The sequence below is a fragment of the Enhydra lutris genome, unplaced genomic scaffold (assembly GCF_002288905.1).
Source record: "Enhydra lutris kenyoni isolate GAN:26980312 unplaced genomic scaffold, ASM228890v2 scaffoldscaffold2, whole genome shotgun sequence".
NCBI classification, from domain to species: Eukaryota; Metazoa; Chordata; class Mammalia; order Carnivora; family Mustelidae; genus Enhydra; species Enhydra lutris.
In genome coordinates, this window is record NW_019154086.1 from 72031837 (window position 1) to 72051016 (window position 19180).

Genomic DNA, 19180 nt, shown 5'->3' on the forward strand with positions numbered 1-19180 from the left:
ACCTCTCTGGGCCTCCATTTGCCCATCTGTGTAATGAGAATATAACTACAGGCTCAGAGGATCAGTATAAGAATGAAATCATATACTTGCTTGTATATGGAAGGCATTCAAGAAGTGCAGTTATGATTATATTAGCTATCTCCTGCTGTGTAACAAACTACTTCAATGCTTAGTAGCTTAAAATAACAAAAAAAACTTTTCATCTCATAGTTCTTATGGGTCAGAAGTTTGGGAGCAGCTTAACTGGATGGTTGTGGCTCAGGGTGTCTCATGAAAGTATAGACAAAATGCTGGCCAGAGCTGTAGTCCTGGCTAGGGATGGAGGATGCACTTCCAAGACGGTGTATTCACAGGGCTATCGGCAGGAGGAGTCACTCCCTTGACATGTGATCTTCTCCTGAGAATTGCTTCAATGTCTTCATACCATGACACCAGGCCTCCCTCAAAGCAAATGATCCAAGAGAGAAAGGCTGAAGCTGCAGGGTTTTTTGATGGCCTATGCTCGGAAATTACACTTAATCAACTCCATAATATCTTATTGGTTGCACGGGTCATCCCTATTCAACATTGAAGAGTGCAAAAGAGTGTGAATTCCAGGAGGCAAGGATCAGTAAGCGCCATCTTAGAGAGTAGCTGTCATGATGATGATGATGATGGTGGTGGTGGTGCTGGTGATGGTGATGACACAGCCTCCAGGAGTTCAAGAGCTCACAGAGGAAAATTTGATGTGATCAGACTTCTGATTATTACTTAGTGAAGATAGACTAGGTGATTTATAATTTTTAGTTTTGATACACAAATAGCTTTATTGCTAAAATAGCATGCCACTCTGGGGAGAGAAATTGGGAGAACTGAATATATATTTCAAAAGAATTTCTAAAAGCTAGTGGTCCTTATATCAATTTCCACTTGCCCGAGGTAAAGACCACTCTCTGTAGCATTAATAAACAAAGAGGGAAAGACAGAGCAGATAGCTACAGAAATCACACTTCTAGGAACAAAATAAATGGCCTAGATAAACCACGAAATAGAGAGATGGCTCTCATTCCACAGGATTCTTTGGAGACTTCCGACAGTGGTCTAGTGGATGAGTGCCTGCCCAAGTTTTGAGCATGAACTTGTCCTTGCTGTATGATACTGGACAAGTGTACATGACATACAAAATGCATGCCAATGGCTTAAAAGTAAAAGAAGCCAATGTTAGTTTGCCAAAGAAATACAATTTCAACTTCAGCTTGCTCTTTATTTAAACATTATGTATTCCTACAGATAAATCATAAGCCCACGAACCACAACCTCATAATTTGACACAAGTCTTTTCACTTGAGAGTCATTACTCACATTCTCATCTTTGCAAGAGAATGGTGACATTTTTGCTTAAAAAAGAACTCATTTTAATTTTAATTTCTACCCACCATGCATTTTAAATCAGGTGGCAGGAGCTGTGGAATGTTTGCCTCTGCCTCTGTCTGGTCCATGGAAGCCCGTTCAGGGAAAGGAAAAGGGAAGAAAGGAAACAGACCTGTCAAGCTCACGAGAGTCCGAGGGTGCACAGGGTAGGCAGAGAGGCCTCCCTGATCAATATGAGTTTTTGACAGATGTCACATCACTGCTGTCCTCTCCCCTTTGCCAACTTTTAGCTCTTATCATATTCAAGAATTAAATTCTCACTTTGAGGAGGGAAAAAAAGAATGGAGACAATGTTTATACCCCATACTCTTAGCTGTGGTTTGCCAAGCTGATTTCTGAATATGTAAATACTTTGCACATGGATATGCGAAGACTGTCTTCTTGGTCTCGTTAAAGATAGGAATTAAGCCACAGTGATTTCAGGGTAGGCTGGCAGAGAAGCCAGGGAGGTATACTCCACTTACATAGCTGCTTAAGCTAATTTATCCAGAAATTCTGACAAAGTAACTAAGTACTTTATGATCACTGCTTTAAAATACAGGATGACCTAGTTGGGGGGAGAGGGGTGGGGACCAAATAAAAGGCTTTAAGGATAAAAGTCAAGTTCCACTGTTGACAAGGCTTTTGTTCCGTGGTAACTCACCAGTGAGGCAGCCTGCAAGCTTAATGCATAGGTCCTTGGGAGAAGCATGGGCATTTCCTTAGTGATAATGGGCTCATCATGAGACACTTGGGAGTCAGGCCTCTAAGGAATTTTAATGTCAGTGTCCACAGATTTGTGACATTAAATGTTATAGGTTGAAAACACATCACAAAGAAGAAAAAAAATATTCTTATAGTCCATGTGAAATATATGGCACGTTTTTCAGAATAAGGCATATTTGTGCACCAAGTTTGGGAAAATGGTAAGTACAGGTAAGCCAGTTTTGATAGAGATCTTCCAAATAAGGCTGGTCTTTCCAGTATATCCATTTGCTCTCCTCCAGGCTGCATTTCAAAAGAAGCAAGAAGCCCAAATGGAGACTGGGTAGCAAAGAAATGTATAACCAAAATGTTAGAGGACCAGGATCAATGCATTCCACCACCACCCCCATGACCTCCTCAATTCCCCAGTTTTTATTCAGGGTCACTGACATCCAGAGAAGTAAATCTGTTAGCAATAATTCTGAGGGCCAATTCAGATTTAATGCTTTGACTGGCACTACTGTTTTATTTACAGATGTGCTGAGGGCTATTTCTACTGGAATTGAGTCAGAAAAAACAGGCACAAGCTAGGTCAGGAGACTGAACCAAGTATGTTTTCTGACCACAGTTTCTAGATGAAGTTTGCTCCTTGAACATTTGCTCATTCCTTCCTTCACTCATTTCTTTGCCCATTCATTCATTCAAGTTTATTGAGTCTAAGCTGTGTTCCAGACATTGTTCTAGGATGCCACAGATAAAAGATAACTATGATAAAGTCCCTGCCTTTAAGAAGCTCACCATCCTGTGGTGCTCCTCTCAAAGCTGTTGGGATTCTGCAAGTTATATAGATTAAGACGAAGAAAAATGAAACTATTGAAAGAGTTTATGGACAGAGTGACTGATCTTCTGTCATGGATACTGATACAAAGGAATGGCTCTTTGGGCTCACTGAAAGTTAAAATATATGAATGTGTAAGATTTTCAATTTCCTATAAAATACCAATTGTGTGAGAGCCAAATTAGTGGAAGAAAAATGCTTTGTAATAAAAACCACCACACATATATACATATATATACACGAACACACACAGGCAAGATATATGTAGCCTGTATATAGTCTTTTTATCCTTGAACTAGTTAGTGGAGGAGTATCTTGCTTCCGTACTAAAGGAGACTGTGGGACATCTACAGGCATCAATCAGACAGCACCCTTAGCCGAGTCTCCTGCTTGGACACCTAAAGCATAGCAGAAATAGCAATAAATGGGGCTCTCAGTACTCATGTTCTAGTCTTAGCTCTGCCCCTAACTCATCATTATCAGAACCTTAACTACTTTGGGCGTATCAGCATCCTTAATTGCAAAGCAAGAGGGATAAGAATACATGATCCGATTTAGCTCTGAAGTTCTGTGATTCTTTCAATTTTCTATTCCTGGACTATGCAAGAACAGGTATAATTAAGAATAAAAAAGAAGTAATAAGATCGAGCGAGGCTATTGCCATTCCCCACTTAAATCCTTGAGACTTCTGTGCTCACCTCCCAGCTTGCAGTTCAACATACAGACTCACCACCTTTGAACCTTCAAAATTACCAAATCCAATCTGTTGTTATTGTTCTCCTTTCCCCTGACCTCTCTGTCACACGTGACTCTAGGGATCAACTGCTCCTTCCTAAAATTAGCTATTTCCTCATCAACTCTGGAGCTATCCTGCTTCTTTTCCATTTCAAGCTCTTCCTACCGACTCAGCTTCCATCCTAAGCATCTGCACTGTGATAGCATAGCCAGGGCTTTTCATTACATACATGGTGTGCATTCCCCAGGTTTCCATAATCCCTCATTGTCTTTTTCCTCCCTCCTCAAAGTCTTTCTGGAAGATCCCATCCTACTTACGGCTTAAAAAATCACTTCTATATTGCTCTCACACATTTGCCTGAAATTCCAATCTTTTACCTCCAATTGCCTGAAAAACAGTTTCACTTGGATGGGAAAAGTCGCCTCAAACCCTCAAACACAATTATTTGTCCCCTCAAAGTAGCTCTCTTTTTCTTTTCCCATCAGCAGTAGTACAGGTTCACTACCCTGTATCTAACACCCCTGAGCTAGACAAAACTTGAAATTAGATATTTTCAAATATTTGAAGAGTAACATGTTACATATACATTTTTTTCAACACTCCCAGGAGTATCGCTAATATTTAGGGAGTAAAAGATACCATTATTTACACAGTAAATAAAGGTACAAATAACTTCTCAGTCAGTTCAGGTATGGTTTTGCTATCAAAGGACTTCAGGTCAGGTTACTAAACATATTATCAAAAAGTTTAAAAAAAATCTCAGAGCTTTTTGGAATTGGGGATTGTAAATCAAAGACTATTAATGATGACAATAATATTATAATAACAATTATTTATAGGAAACCAACAATCACTCCAGCAATATGTTAGATATTTTAGGTATATAACAATAATAATAGAGATGTCCAGTTTATTTTCCTCATTATACATGTAGGAAAACTATAACTATCATTTTTTAAAATTATCCAGACAAGAAATCCATAGTCATCTTCAGTTCCTCTATCTCTTCCATTCCACCCATATTAAATTATTAATTCTTCCTTCCTATTTATCCCTCTCTTTGAAAGCTCATTACTACATTATGACCTAATTCAGATCCTATGACTGCACAGGCCATGTCTCAACTCCTTAGTATAATACAGACCAGACCAATATTCTATTTCCTTCAATTCAACCTTCCCCAAACTATTACTCTTCTTAAAATAATATATTTATTAGGTACTCATCCATTCTTTCTACAAATGCTTATTCAATATTTACTCTGTGCAACAGTCCTCTTCTGAAAAAGGTTCAGTGGGCTGCCATTGCCTATTTAATTAAGTCAAAATTCTTTGGAGTCCCACGTGAAGCTCCAAAGAACTACATTTTCAACTTTATCTCTTCCTATTCATTTAGTTGAGCACTGGACTCCAGCCAGACTGCCAGTCCATTAATATCTTTCACTGTATGTGCATCTGCATTTCTGTTCATGCCACTCCACCTTCCCGAAATGTCCTCTTCCATTCTCCCCATCTGGTGACATCCTTCCCATCTCTATAGGTTTAGCTGTGGTTCCCTACTTCCCTTAGCTATCCTCAACATCCCCAGCTTATAATTATGACTCTGTCATTTAACAATCACTATTCATTGGCTTAAAATTATATACTGCCTTCTACTGTGACTTAGTTCTTCATATTTGTGTCTTCCTTTACAACAAGATTGAAAATTTGTTGACAATAAAGGTAACTTCTTATTTCTTTGTGCTTCCTAAAACACAGAATATAATTCATACAACTGAAAATTATAACAAATGTTCTGTTTAAACTACTTGATACAGGAGGGATATGAAAGAGAACCCATACCTTCCTAACTCTACACCCTTTCAATCGTTTTTGTCTCATCTGTTATCTCAAGGGGTCTGAGATGATAATAACAATAAGAAAAATACAGTAGAGATTTTTCTTTATAGAAACAGGGTATTAAGTACAAATAGTATATAATCAAAGTTACCTTTAAAAATTTCTTAGGAGGGGCGCCTGGGTGGCTCATTGGGTTAAATCCTCTGCCTTCAGCTCGGGTCATGATCTCAGGGTCCTGGGATCGAGCCCCGCATCGGGCTCTCTGCTCTGCGGGGAGCCTGCTTCCTCCTCTCTCTCTTCCTGCCTCTCTGCCTACTTGTGATTTCTCTCTGTCAAATAAATAAAATCTTAAAAAAAAAAAAAAAAAAAATTTCTTAGGAAAGTGCTATATGGGAGATCTACTAGGTGTCAATAAATCTAACACAGCCAGTTTATCTTCCAATCTTAAAAAAAAAAAAAAGTTGTTTCTTCCATTTACCCCAATTAAATTGTTAAGGGCCATGCTATATAATTAATTTATATACATAAGTAGTATAATCATACTCAGAATGACAAAATGCTTATAGTAACAGAGGCCAGAAGTGAGGGAATATCAACCACAAGTTTCTCATACTTAATACAGTCCACACACTCACTGAATGTGGAATGGTGAAATGAAATGTGATTCTCTCTGTCTTTCTCTTTCTGTAGTGACTTGTTTCCTAAAACTTAAATGCCCATTCAGAGGGACTCTGAAATTACATCTCATGTTATGCAGAATGCGAAGATGATCTCTAAGATTCCCACCACCCTATGACCCTCACCCTTGTACAATCCCCTCCTCCAGGATGTGAGTCATACCTATGGATATCATGAAATACCACTCCCAAGTCTGAGTTATTGATCAGTTGACTATGAGTTCATCAAAAGGGAGATTACGTTAGGTGGGGCTGACCTAATCACCTGAGTAGAGTACTCAAAGGGACTGAGAGCCTTTTCTGAAGGAAGAAATTAAGAGGATTAAGAAATTCATAGAGTGAGAAGGCCTAGGGAGAGGGCCTTGTGACTAGGACCTGCCAGTGGCTTCTAGTTGCTGAGAGTGGTTCTAGCCAACAGAATCAAAATTGGACCAACAAATTGAGAGAGCTTGGAAACAGATCTCTCCCTAGTCTCATTTCTCGATAAGGGTACACTTGCCTTACATCTTGGTTTTATCCCTTTGAAACCATAAACAGAGGGCCAAATTATAATGTCCTGGACTGCTGACCCATGAAAACAGTAAAATAATAAATTTTAAACTGGTAAGTTTGTGTTAATTTGTGACACAGCAAAAGAAAACCTAATACTATATATCAGACTCCATGCTTAAATGTGATCTTTTAATTATCTTTACCACAGATTGAAGGGATCTGAAGTTTAAAGAGACTATACAATCTGCCCACGTTTGAATAACTAGGAAGCAACAGAGACAAGATTTTATATCCAGATTTACCAAACGCCCATGTTCTTAACCACCACTGATAGGAAAACCGGGCATTCTAAGTTGGCTTTACTGCCTCAACTAACATTGTGTATATCCAATTCTCTCTGTGCTTTCATCAAACTTTGTGTGGCTATTTACTCCTTACTGAGAACTTTCTTACTTTACTGACATTGAAAAGAACCAGTTAGATTAATTTATTTCATTAAACATTTATGAAATATCTACTGTAGCAAAGCACTGAATGAAGTTCAAAGACTGGTAAGACAGACCCTGACCCTCAAGTTTCTTGCATACTAGTGGGAAGACAAACTCATGCATACATATCATAAAGGAATAAGTAAGGAGGGAGGGAGAACTACCTAGCCTTGAGATTCCAAGAGAAAACATTCATCTACAAATTCACCTGATAAAGGGATAGTTATAGAATAAGATGCAGAGACACATTTATATGCTCACCTCAGATAAGATTTTATATTTATGGGAGGTTACTGGTTCCGTAAGATGGGAAATAAATAATAAACAACTAATTGTATGTTTGCTTTGAAACTTTAGATGATATCACTAATAACTTCGTTTATTATCTGTCCACTTTCTACAAGCTATGCAATGTCTGAAGTACTAACAAGTATTATCTCATTCAGCTCTCACAAAAAAAACCTATAAAATAGAAATTGTTATTCTAATTTTTCTGATAAGGAAACTAAGATACAAAGAGGTTAACACATTCCACAACATGACAATTTTATCTGAAAAGAAGAAGAAAAGCCATGTAGAAAAGGAGGTAGGTGAAGGGAGACTGATATTTGCTGCAAATGATCACAGAATTTAGCTATGTTTCCCAGTACCCAAGGCAAAATGGGAAAATCTGGAAAAACCAGATTTATACTGTCTTCTTAATCTGAAAACATTCACTGAAATCTAAGAAAAATTCATAATTAGGGCCCCTACATGGGGAATATTTTGAATACCATAGTATATACTATATCTTATATAGGAAGTTTTAAGTGTCTGAAATTAACTTTTAAACCAAGAGTAAAATAGTATGTTGAAGTTCTGTGACAGCATGTAGAAATGAATTAATATAGTACTTTTACATAGCTTTTTATTTGACATAGTAGGAATGGCTGGCTAGCAGTCTTTTTGAACCACAGATCACAAATGAAATCAACCAAGTGGGTCACAGGCAGTTTTTTAAAAAAATTTTACAGACATACGGGGTGCCTGGGTGGCTCAGTCGGTTGAGTATCCAACACTTGATTTTGGCTCAGGTCATAATCTCAGGGTCCTGAGATCAAGCCCATGCTGGGCTCCTCAATCCGTGGGGAATTTGCTGGAGATTCTCTCTCTCTCCCTCTGTCCAGCCCTTTGCTCCCTCTCTCTTTCTCAAATAAATAAATATGAATAAAATAAAAATTATACAGAAATATCTATATCTATATATGTATAGATGATATAGATATAGATAGCTATAAATATAGATATAGATGATCGATATGGGAGGGGGATACATCTCAAGTTCAAAAATACATACAAGCATATCTGGGAGATATGTGCTTGGTTCCAGATTACTGTAATAAAAAAGAAGAGCACAATAATGAGTCAGATGAATTTTTTGGTTTCTCAGTGCATATAAAAGTTATGTTTATACTCTACCATAGTCAATTAAGTGTGCAATAGTATTATATTTTTTTAAAATGTAATATGTGATATATATATTATATAATATATATAATATACACACACACATAGTGAAATATTTTTAGATATTAAAAAAAGAATGAACTCTTGCCCTCTGTGAAGATATGGATGGAATTATTTTGAAAACAAAATAAGTCAGAGAAAGACAAATACCTATGATTTCACTCATATGTGGAATTTAAGAAACAAACGAACAAAGGGAAAAAAGAGAGAGAGAAAGGCCAACCAAGAAACATACTCTTAATTATAGAGAACAAACTGATGGTTGTCAGAAGGAGGTGGGTGGAGGGATGGGGTAAAAAGAGTACACTTATCATAATGAACACTGAGTAATGTATAAAATTGCTGAATCACTACATTGTACACCTGAAACTAATATAGTGCTGCATGTTCACTATAATAGAATTAAAATAAAAAACAGTGAACAAATGTGCATACCTTACAAAGTATTTTATTGCTAAACAATGCCAACTATCACCTGAGTTTTCAGCAAGTTGCTATCCTTGATCACAGATGACTACAGCAAATATAATAATGAAAAACTGAAACATTGAGAGAATTATGAAAATGTGACACAGAGACATGAAGTGAGCAAATGCTGTTGGAAAAATGATGCCAATAGACGGTCGATGCAGGCTTGTAACAACCTTCAATTTGTTAAAAAAAAAAAACCACAACCCACAGTATTTGTGAAATATAATAAAGTGCAATAAAATTGTGGTATGTTTATGGGTTTATATGTATGTGTTACCTTAGAAATATGACTCATTTTTTTTTTTTTACAAAAGCTTGAAAGATACTCCTTAGTTTATACTACTCGTCTTGACTATCAGTTATCTCAGCCAGGATCTTGTCAAAGCTTCATAAAAAACTGTATCAGATTGAAGTCATTAGAAAGTGTTTGGAGTGTAGCATTTTGAGTTATTGTCTAAAAGGAGATCCTCATAGAATATCCTTCTCAATGCAGAAGAACTGAGAGCTTTTCTGCTAAGGTCAAGAACACGGCAGGGATGTCCATTATCACCACTGCTATTCAACATAGTACTAGAAGTCCTAGCCTCAGCAATCAGACAACAAAAAGAAATAAAAGGCATCCAAATTGGCAAAGAAGAAGTCAAACTCACTCTGTGTAGATAATACAATACTTTATGTGGAAAACCCAAAAAGCTCCACTCCAAAACTGCTGGAACTCATACAGGAATTCAGTAAAGTGTCAGGATATAAAGACAATGCACAGGAATCAGTTGCATTTCTATACACCGACAATAAGACAGAAGAAAGAGAAATTAAGGAGTCAATCCCATTTACAATTGCACCCAAAACCATAAGATACCTAGGAATAAACCTAACCGAAGAGGCAAAGAATCTATACTCAGAAAACTATAAAGTACTCATAAAAGAAATTGAGGAAGACACAAAGAAATGGAAAAACGTTCCATGCTCATGGATTGGAAGCACAAATATTATGAAAATGTCTATGCTATCTAAAACAATCTGCATATTTAATGCAATCCCTATCAGAATACCATCGACTTTTTTCAAAGAAATGGAACAAATAATCCTAAAATTTATATGGAACCAGAAAAGACCCTGAATAGCCAGAGGAACATTGAAAAAGAAAACCAAAGTTGGTGGCATCACAATTACAGACTTCAAGCTCCATTATAAGGCTGTAATCCTCAAGACAGTATGGTACAGGCACAAAAACAGACATACAGATCAATGGGACAGAATAGAAAGCTCAGAAATGGACCCTCAACTCTATGGTCAACTAATCTTCAACAATGCAGGAAAGAATGGAAAAAAGAAAGGAAAAAAGTCTCTTCAACAAATGGCGTTGGGAAAATTGGACAGCCACATGCAGAAAAATGAAACTGGACCATTTCCTTACACCACACACAAAAAGAGACTCAAAGTGGATGAAAGACGTCAATATGAGACAGGAATCCATCAAAATCCTTGAGGAGAACACAGGTAGCAACCCCTTAGACCTCAGGCACAGCTACTTCTTCTTAGAAACATCACCAAATACAAGGGAAGCAAGGGCAAAAATGAACTATTGGGACTTCAGCAAGATCAAAAGCTTTTGCACAACAAAGGAAACAGTCAACAAAACCAAAAGACAACCAACAGAATGGGAGAAGATATTTGCAAATGGCATATCAGATAAAGGGCTAGTATCCAAAATCTATAAAGAACTTATCAAACTCAACACCCAAAGAACAAACAACCCAATCAAGAAACGGGCAGAAGATATGAACAGACATTTCTGAAAAGAAGAAATCCAAATGGCCAACAGACACTTGAAAAAGTACTTGACATCACTTAGCATCAGGGAACTACAAATCAAAACCACAGTGATATACCACCTCACACCAGTCAGAATGGCTAAAATTAACAAGTTGGGAAAGAACAGGTGTTGGCAAGGATGTGGAGAAAGGGGAACCCTCCTACACTGTTGGTGGGAATGAATGCAAGCCAGTGCAGCCACTCTGGAAAAGAGTATGCAGGTTCCTCAAAAAGTTGAAAATAGAGCTACCCTACAACCCAGCAATCACACTACTGGGTATTTGCCCTAAAATACCCAGTATACAATACAATACAAATGTAGTGTAGTGCCCCAAAGGGGCACGTGCACCCGAATATTTATAGCAGCAATGTCCATAATAGTCAAACTATGGAAAAAGCCCAGATGTCCATCAACAGATGAATGGATAAGGAAAATGTGGTATATGTGTACAATGGAATATTATGGCCATCAAAAAATGAAATCTTGCCATTTGCAATGATGTGGATGGAACTAGAAGGTATTATGCTAAACAAAACAAGTCAATAAGAGAAAGAAAATTATATGACCTCACTGATATGAGGAATTTGAAAAACAAGACAGAGGATCATAGGGGAAGAGAGGGAAAAATGAAACAAGACAAAACCTGAGAGGGAGAAAAACCATAAGAGACTCTTAATCTCAGGAAACAAACTGAGGGTTGCTGGGGGTAGTGGGGAAGGATGACATGGCTGTGTTATGGACTTTGGGGAGGGTATGTGTTCTGGCGAGTGCTGTGAATTGTGTAAGACTGATAATTCACAGACCTGTACCCTGAAACAAATAATGCATTATATGTTTATTTAAAAATAAATAAATAAATAAATAAATAAAAGGAGATCCTCAAACTTTAGATTTCAGGCAAAGAAGTGGAAGTCATTGTTTAATTAAAGAGGTTTTTATTTGTGCTGAGATGGAAGAAATCTCATTTCTGCAGAGATGGGAGACTGCAGAAAAGTGTACTGGAGGGTCAAAAGTTTTTCTCATGAAGCCTGAGATATATTTGATCTATTCAAATGCATGAGCGTCCCCCTCATCCTGCCCCATGCACATGTAAGTTGACCAAATGTGTCCATGATAGTTCTGGTTTCATCAGGTGTCCTGCTGAAATTATTAATAGCTTATTCTTCCACTCTCAAAAATGTCCTCGATGGATGACAAATTATGTGAGCACCCTTTCCATAAGCAAGGACAAATGTCCCTGACTTGGAAATGTTTGTAGAGATGAACTGTGTACCAGAGATATTCTATCCTTTTACTCAAATTATGATTTCTACATGCTTCTCTTTCTCCTAGTAAACCCTCTGAGACATACTACTTGTCAGAGGAAACTCCATGTTTTCCTATTCAGAAGTGTAATAAAAACCAGAGAAGTATTTCTCAGACCAAGTTCACTGAAGCTATTCTAAATTAAAAAAAAAAAAAAATACAGGGGCACCTGGGTGGCTCAGTCAGTTAAGGGTCTGATTCTTGATTTCAGCTCATGTTATGATCTCAGGATCATGAGACAGAGCCCTTAGGATTCTGTGTAGGATTCTGTTCTCAGTGGAGAGTCTGCTGGAGATCGTCTCTCTCCCTCTGCCCTTCCTCCCCGCTTGCACATGCATGTTCTCTCTCTAAAATAAATCTTTAAAAAAATAGAACTCCTCTCCCACAAAGAGGACACGTGAACATTTGGTGAGAAAGTAGCAAGTAGCCACCTGGGGCTCCTGGGTGGCTCTGGTCTGCTGGCTAAGCATCTGTCTTTGACTCAGGTCACGGTCTCAGGGTCCTGGGATTGACCCCCATGCATTGGGCTCCCTGCTCAGTGGGGAGGCTGTTTCTTCCTCTCCTTCTCTCTCACTATCTTTGTCTCACTCCCTCTCTCTCAAATAAATAAATAATCTTAAAAAAAAAAAAAAAAGTAGCCACCTTCAAGTCTGAAAAAGAGTCCTCAGAGAGAAACTTACTTTGGGGGCACCTGGGTGGCTCATTTGGTTAAGGGTCTGCCTTCGGCTCAGGTCATGATCCCAGGGTCCTGGGATTGAGTTCTGCATTGGGCTCCCTGCTTCTCCCTTTGCCTCTCTCTCTCTCCCTCTGTCTGTCATGAATAAACAAATAAAATCTTTAAAAAATAATAAAGAAAAAGAAAAAGAAAGAAAGAAACCTACTTTGGGGCACCTGGCTGGCTCAGGCAGTACTGTGCGCAACTCTTGATCTTGGGGTTGTGAGTTTGAGTTCCACTTTGGGCTTAGAGATTACTTAAACATAAAAGCTTAAAAAAAAAAATAGAACATAGGCATACTCTGCATTTTCTGAATGGTCACAATAAGATTGTAGTGCTTAAGGTACTATTTTAATATCTGTAGTATAACTTAAGAACCCTAAAGGTGTTCTTAATATATAAATTCTGTATTCGTGAAAAGCTGGAGACAAAACGGCATCATAGAACACACAAAAATGAGAGTTTTATTTAGTACAACTAGAGAAAATTGGTGGAAGGATTGAGAAATTAATTGATGCATGATAGCCAAGATAGGCTGAACTCCAAAGCCCTACACCTTAACAGTTAATACCACACTCAGATCTCAAGTGGCAATACAGTTTCAACAGAACAGTGTCATCTGTGATGTTAATGCCATTTGTTTCAACTCTATTTTTCAATTTTTTAAATCTTTATAGGGTTTGTGGATTTTAGAGTTGTGTAAAATGATATGTATAAAGAACTTTATATACTTCCTTTTTTTTAATTTTATTTATTTATGAGAGAGAGCACAAGTGGGGGTAGGAGCAGAGGGATATGGAGAAGCAGACACCACCACCACCCCTCTCCCTGCCTGGGGCTGAGCAGGGACCCCAGTGTGGGGCTTGATCCCAGGACGCTGGGATCTTGACCTGAGCTGAAGGCAGACACTTAACCCATTGAGCCACCCAGGCACCCCTATATACTGTTCTATTTTAAAATAAATAAGGAAACACTGGAGCCTCAGAAAATATTTTTGCTCTTAAAAAAGAGGGTTCTCATATTTCGAGAGTTTGAGATATATTAGAGTGGAAAACATGCTTTGGTTTTCAATGGAAAAGAAATAGAAACAACCAGGCTTTCTGGCATCTTAGCTTTACAGAAATGCCAGTTTAGCAAAATGAATATAACTGCCAAAAATATGAATTAACATGGGCAGTTGTCCTCTTCAACCAGGCTCTCCCGCTGGTGGCTCCTTTGTCAATGCTCTGCCTACTCAGGTCTCACTCTTCTATTTATCAACTCCTCTTAGACTATACTGGTTCACTACCATCTATTTTCTCTCTTGACTTTAGTACACAATATTAGCCTTTTACCTCAATCTCAATTTCAGGTCGGAGAACTTTATAAACTAGACCAAATATAATAACAAGTATGTAAATACTTAGAACAATGCCTGCAATATTGTAATGGCTCAAAACACATTCACTTCCCTTAGAGATAATCTATTTTACTCTAAAAATTAGGCAACCGAGATTGACAAAGTTAGAGACCTATATAATGTCCCAGATAAAGTTAAAGGCAGAAGGAGCTCCAAATCATATTAAAACAAACAAACAAACAAACAAAAAAACACAACACTCTGGAGTAACTGGTAAGTTTATAGAGAATAAGATTTTTCTATAGTTTCTGCAAGTGCCACTTTAATAATCTATTTTTTTACTGTCCTTGATGTGCTGAAGTACAATTTCCTTTTCTATTTTAAGACACTCCCATCTGCTATTCTGCCCTTGGATATTCCTTGTAGGTTTGAAGTATCCTCTAGAAGACAATTATGGATTTATCCACTGGCATTCCAACCTTATTATTGAGCCTATTTCATTTAAAAATTTTCCCACACTATATGCATGCCTAAGCATGCTCAAAATATAGTGGATTCTCTATTTAATTTACATCTCTCAGTCCAATGCACAAGCTTTTGAAAATGATCTATAATTTCAATTCACTATGGAAAAACCAAGTATTGCAGCCTAAAATATGCCTTTATTGTTTTCAGATAAGAGCATAAGAACAAGAAACTATATTCTTAAAAATCTAGATCACTTTGAAAAAAAAAATCACGTTCTCTAGTACAATTCTAGCTAATTATAGAGTGGGGACACTGGCAAGTTATTTAAAGGATATCCCAAACAATAAGCTGTGACACTTCATACATTGTGGTATTGGGTTTCCTCAACATGAATATTCAAATTTCGGTGAAGTTAACCAGGATGTAATTGTGTGTGTGTATGTCTGTGTGTGTGTGTGTGTGTGTGTGTGTGTGAGAGTGAGAATGAGAGAGAGAGAGACAGATCTCGAAAACAAAAGGACCTAGCATGAAATACTAAGGGCTCAGATTTTATCCTGTAGGCAATAGGGAGCCACTGAAGAATTTTTTTTTTTAAAGATTTTTATTTGAGAGAAAGAGAAAAAGAGAGAGAGAGAGAGCATGAGCAGGAGGGGCAGAGGGAGAGAGAGAATCTCAAGCAGACTCCATGCTGAGCACAGAGCCCAACTTGGGGTTCAATCTCACAACTCCGAGATCAGGACCTGAGCTAAAACCAGAGCTGGAAGCTTAACTGACTGTTCCATCCGGGCACACCCTCCTCCTTTTTTAAAGACCATTGAAGAATTTTAAGCAGGGTAATGGAATAGGGTTTTATTGTGGGAACAGTACTTCAGCAGCAATAGAGTGTGTGAATTGTGAAGTGTGAGGCAGGAGGTAGTAAGATGAATTGGGGAGAAAATTCAATAGCACAGGTGGCCTTAACTAAGGCAACACCAACGGTATTAAGAAAAAACAATAAAAAAGGTTAAGACTTGGTTATTATCTAGAGGTGAGAGTGAAAAACAGAAAAGAGAAATATTGAATGTGGCTCCCAGCTGTCCAGCTTATTAAGGCCAGATGGACGGTGTTGCTTCTAAATAAAATGAAGAGGAGTATGCATGAGGAAAGATGAAGGACATTCACTCTGATGGCCATAATTTTCCCAAGAAACTAAGAGACAGGAGCATCTTCTGACAGAAAAGAGGAGAGTGTTTATATAGGACAGTTGTAGAAAATTGTGGAGGTTTGGAAAAGTCATTAATGGGAATGGAGAAGAAAGCTGGCCAAAGAATGGCCAAAGTGATTGAGCAGTGTAAAAGTCTTACAGAAGGCAAGGGAACATGAATCTGCAGTGAAATCAACCTGTACAGGTGTATGAATATGTAGTGACATCAGTCTGCACTCCTATTTGGTTTTCTTTTTTTCCAAACAATGCTCAGCCATCCAGGTATGACAGAGGTAGATGCAGGAACTACTAGGCGGATCCAGAGTTGCAATTTTAAATGTTAGATGCCATAGAATCCAAAAGTATGAGGAGATAATATCAGTGTCAGAAAAAAAGTTTTAAGGCATTCATCACAGGATTGAGGACAGATAAGGAAAAGAGACCGCAAGAGGAATGGACAGCCTCTGAGGAAAAAAGGTTTAAAAACTACAGGTGTCAAGAAGATTGGACTGCAGTTTTAATGAGAATGAGTAAGAGAGCTGAAAGGATAGAAGATACTGAGATTAACTTTTCCTAAGTAGAGAAATTCTAGATCTGTGCTATCTGATATGATAGCCAAAAGCCACTGGTGGCTATTTATAGTTAAATTAATTAAAATATAAATTATGTTCCTCTGTCACACTAGCCACATTTAAAGTGCTAAGTAGCCAAACATGGCTACCATATTCTCCATATTGCACATGGCAGATAAAACACTGCCATCATGTAGAAAGCTTCATTGGAGAGTGTGCTTCTAGCTAACACCAAGTTCTAGGAAATGTCCAAGAATGTGAGATACTGTATACAGTGAAGACAAAAGCCATTGAGGGAGTCAGTAAAAGAATCAGAAGGGTAGGATATTGGATGGGCTTTCCAGAAAGATGTTGAATCCAGCCTTTGTCAGGAGTTCCAATGGAGAAGATATGAGCTAGACCCTAAAGTCCTCAGTGAATGCAGAGGGAGTGACCAGATAGACGAACACATAAACTGATGTGCTTCCTGGCAGTGTATCCTACAGCCCTTTAGGCCTACTGGAGTGTCCTTTACTTGCAAACATGCTTGACTGACTCAATCGGGACCTCATCCCAGAGTGATATTCCAGATCCTACTTAAACCTCTTCTGAACCATTCTCCTGGTTCACAATCACCTCTTGTGAAACTCCATCAACTTGCTTCACCCAACTTGATACTGTGGGGTGAGAAGGGAACCTGGTTAACTCTGTATGGCCAGGTTAACTAGGCAGTTGAAAATAACATGTCTATGGGCACAGCTATAGCTTCATACAGAATATTTAACAGAGATTATCTGTGCTAGAATATATGACAAAAGCAAACTTTTCTTTTAATAAAACATGGGTAGTTTATGTAGTCTTCTCTGTTTATTAAACATATTTGTTATAATTAATGACTTAAGCTGAGGTGTTTTTATAATCAAGTCAAGAAGGATATCTACCTGTGGAAATGTGGTATGACTAGTTGGCTATTCATGGCTATATCATACGGAACAATTTCCAGTAGCATTAGAGCTAATTGTCACCATCATGTCCCCTTTTCCTTTTTCTGAAGAGTTGTAGTTATGGGGCACTTGGTGGCTCAATTAGCTGAATGTCTGCCTTCAACTCAGGTCATGATCCCAGGGTCCTGGGATCGAGTCCCACATTGGGCTCCCTGCTTTGCGAAGAGCATGCTTTTCCCTTTTCTTCTGCCTGCCGCAACCCCTCCCCCGCACAATGGCTTGTGTGATCTCTCACGCTATCAAGTAGATGAATATTTAAAAAAAAAAAAAGACTAATGTTTAAAAAAAAAGAGTTGCAGTTATGAACTACAAGCTCACACTATAACTTAGTAATTAAAAGCTGGAATATTCAGTCCCCTTTTCTATCACCAGTGCTAAGCCCTCTTAACTTTGTCCATTCTTATTAATACCTGCAATTGTATTCCTATTTGTTTTTAAGAACTAGGAAGAAACTGGGTCCTGCTTCTTATTTTCCAATTAGCTATGTTTTTAGTCTCTGTCGATTCTGCTAGGTTGTACAGTTATTTGTGTGTAATAGGCTCTTCCATAGCAACATGCAGCAGAAAATCCCTCTGACAAGCCACAGCAAGCTTAATTGAGTCATGACGTATGCCATCAAATAGCTTCCAGTGAGAAAAAAAGTCCTTTTTCTAAGATAGCATATGCTTTCACCCGGTTTCAACATGACTATATGATCTCACATGACTAAGGAAATAAATTACTTTCTTCATTTGTGAAAAGTTATAGAAAGGTATGGAGTTAATATTTGATTGAGCTAATTAAATTTTAAAGAGATATATGCTTTGCCAGGCTTTCTTCCTCCTTAGATTTAGTGAAACCTATTTTTTAAAAATCTGAGCATTGAATTATAGGTCAATTTTTAAATTTGTTTTTGTTTTCATTCTATTATTTAATCATTCCCTAATGAGAATCCCAAATCAATTCTTGTTAAATTTTCATCTTATTTTAAATGTCACACAGTAAGTAATATTAATAGAAACTATTCTGTTAAGGTAGTATTTCTGATTCTCTTCCATGACTTTGCAGCATGAAGCCATTCCAAATACTGACATGACTTTTAATGTTTTCAGGACAGATGCCGTTAGGGCTTTCAGCGCAAGTAGTAGGTTATCAGCAGACATTAGTTAATTTGTGAACCTTCATGTGAATATCCTTCAGATACCCATGGGATCTGGATGATATTGTAACTCCAATGTCAGCCTGAAAAGTAACATCAGTAATAGGTACCATCCTTACTCCCCAGTGCAGCAATAAGGCAAGGAAAGGGAGATTGTAAACCATTGATTTGAACCATATAAATGGGTTGTGCTATCTGTTATATTTGTCCCCAAAGTCAAATTTACCTAACACATAATACAAGGAGTTCCATTCAACTGCATCAAAGGACTTCTTTGCATCTAATAAAACTGTTGCTATTGGTTCCAATTTTCTCTTTGTATTCCAGACAAGTTGCATCAGCCTATGCAGATCATCTGATGCTTATCTTCCAGGTATAAGGCCTTCTTGGATGAGGGCCTATTACATTTGTGATTACTTTACTTAGTCATGTAGCAAGTGTTCTGGTACCTATTATTTTATACCTCCTCACATTGTATAAAAGGATATTTTTCACAACACTGCTAAGGGAGTAACATGCAA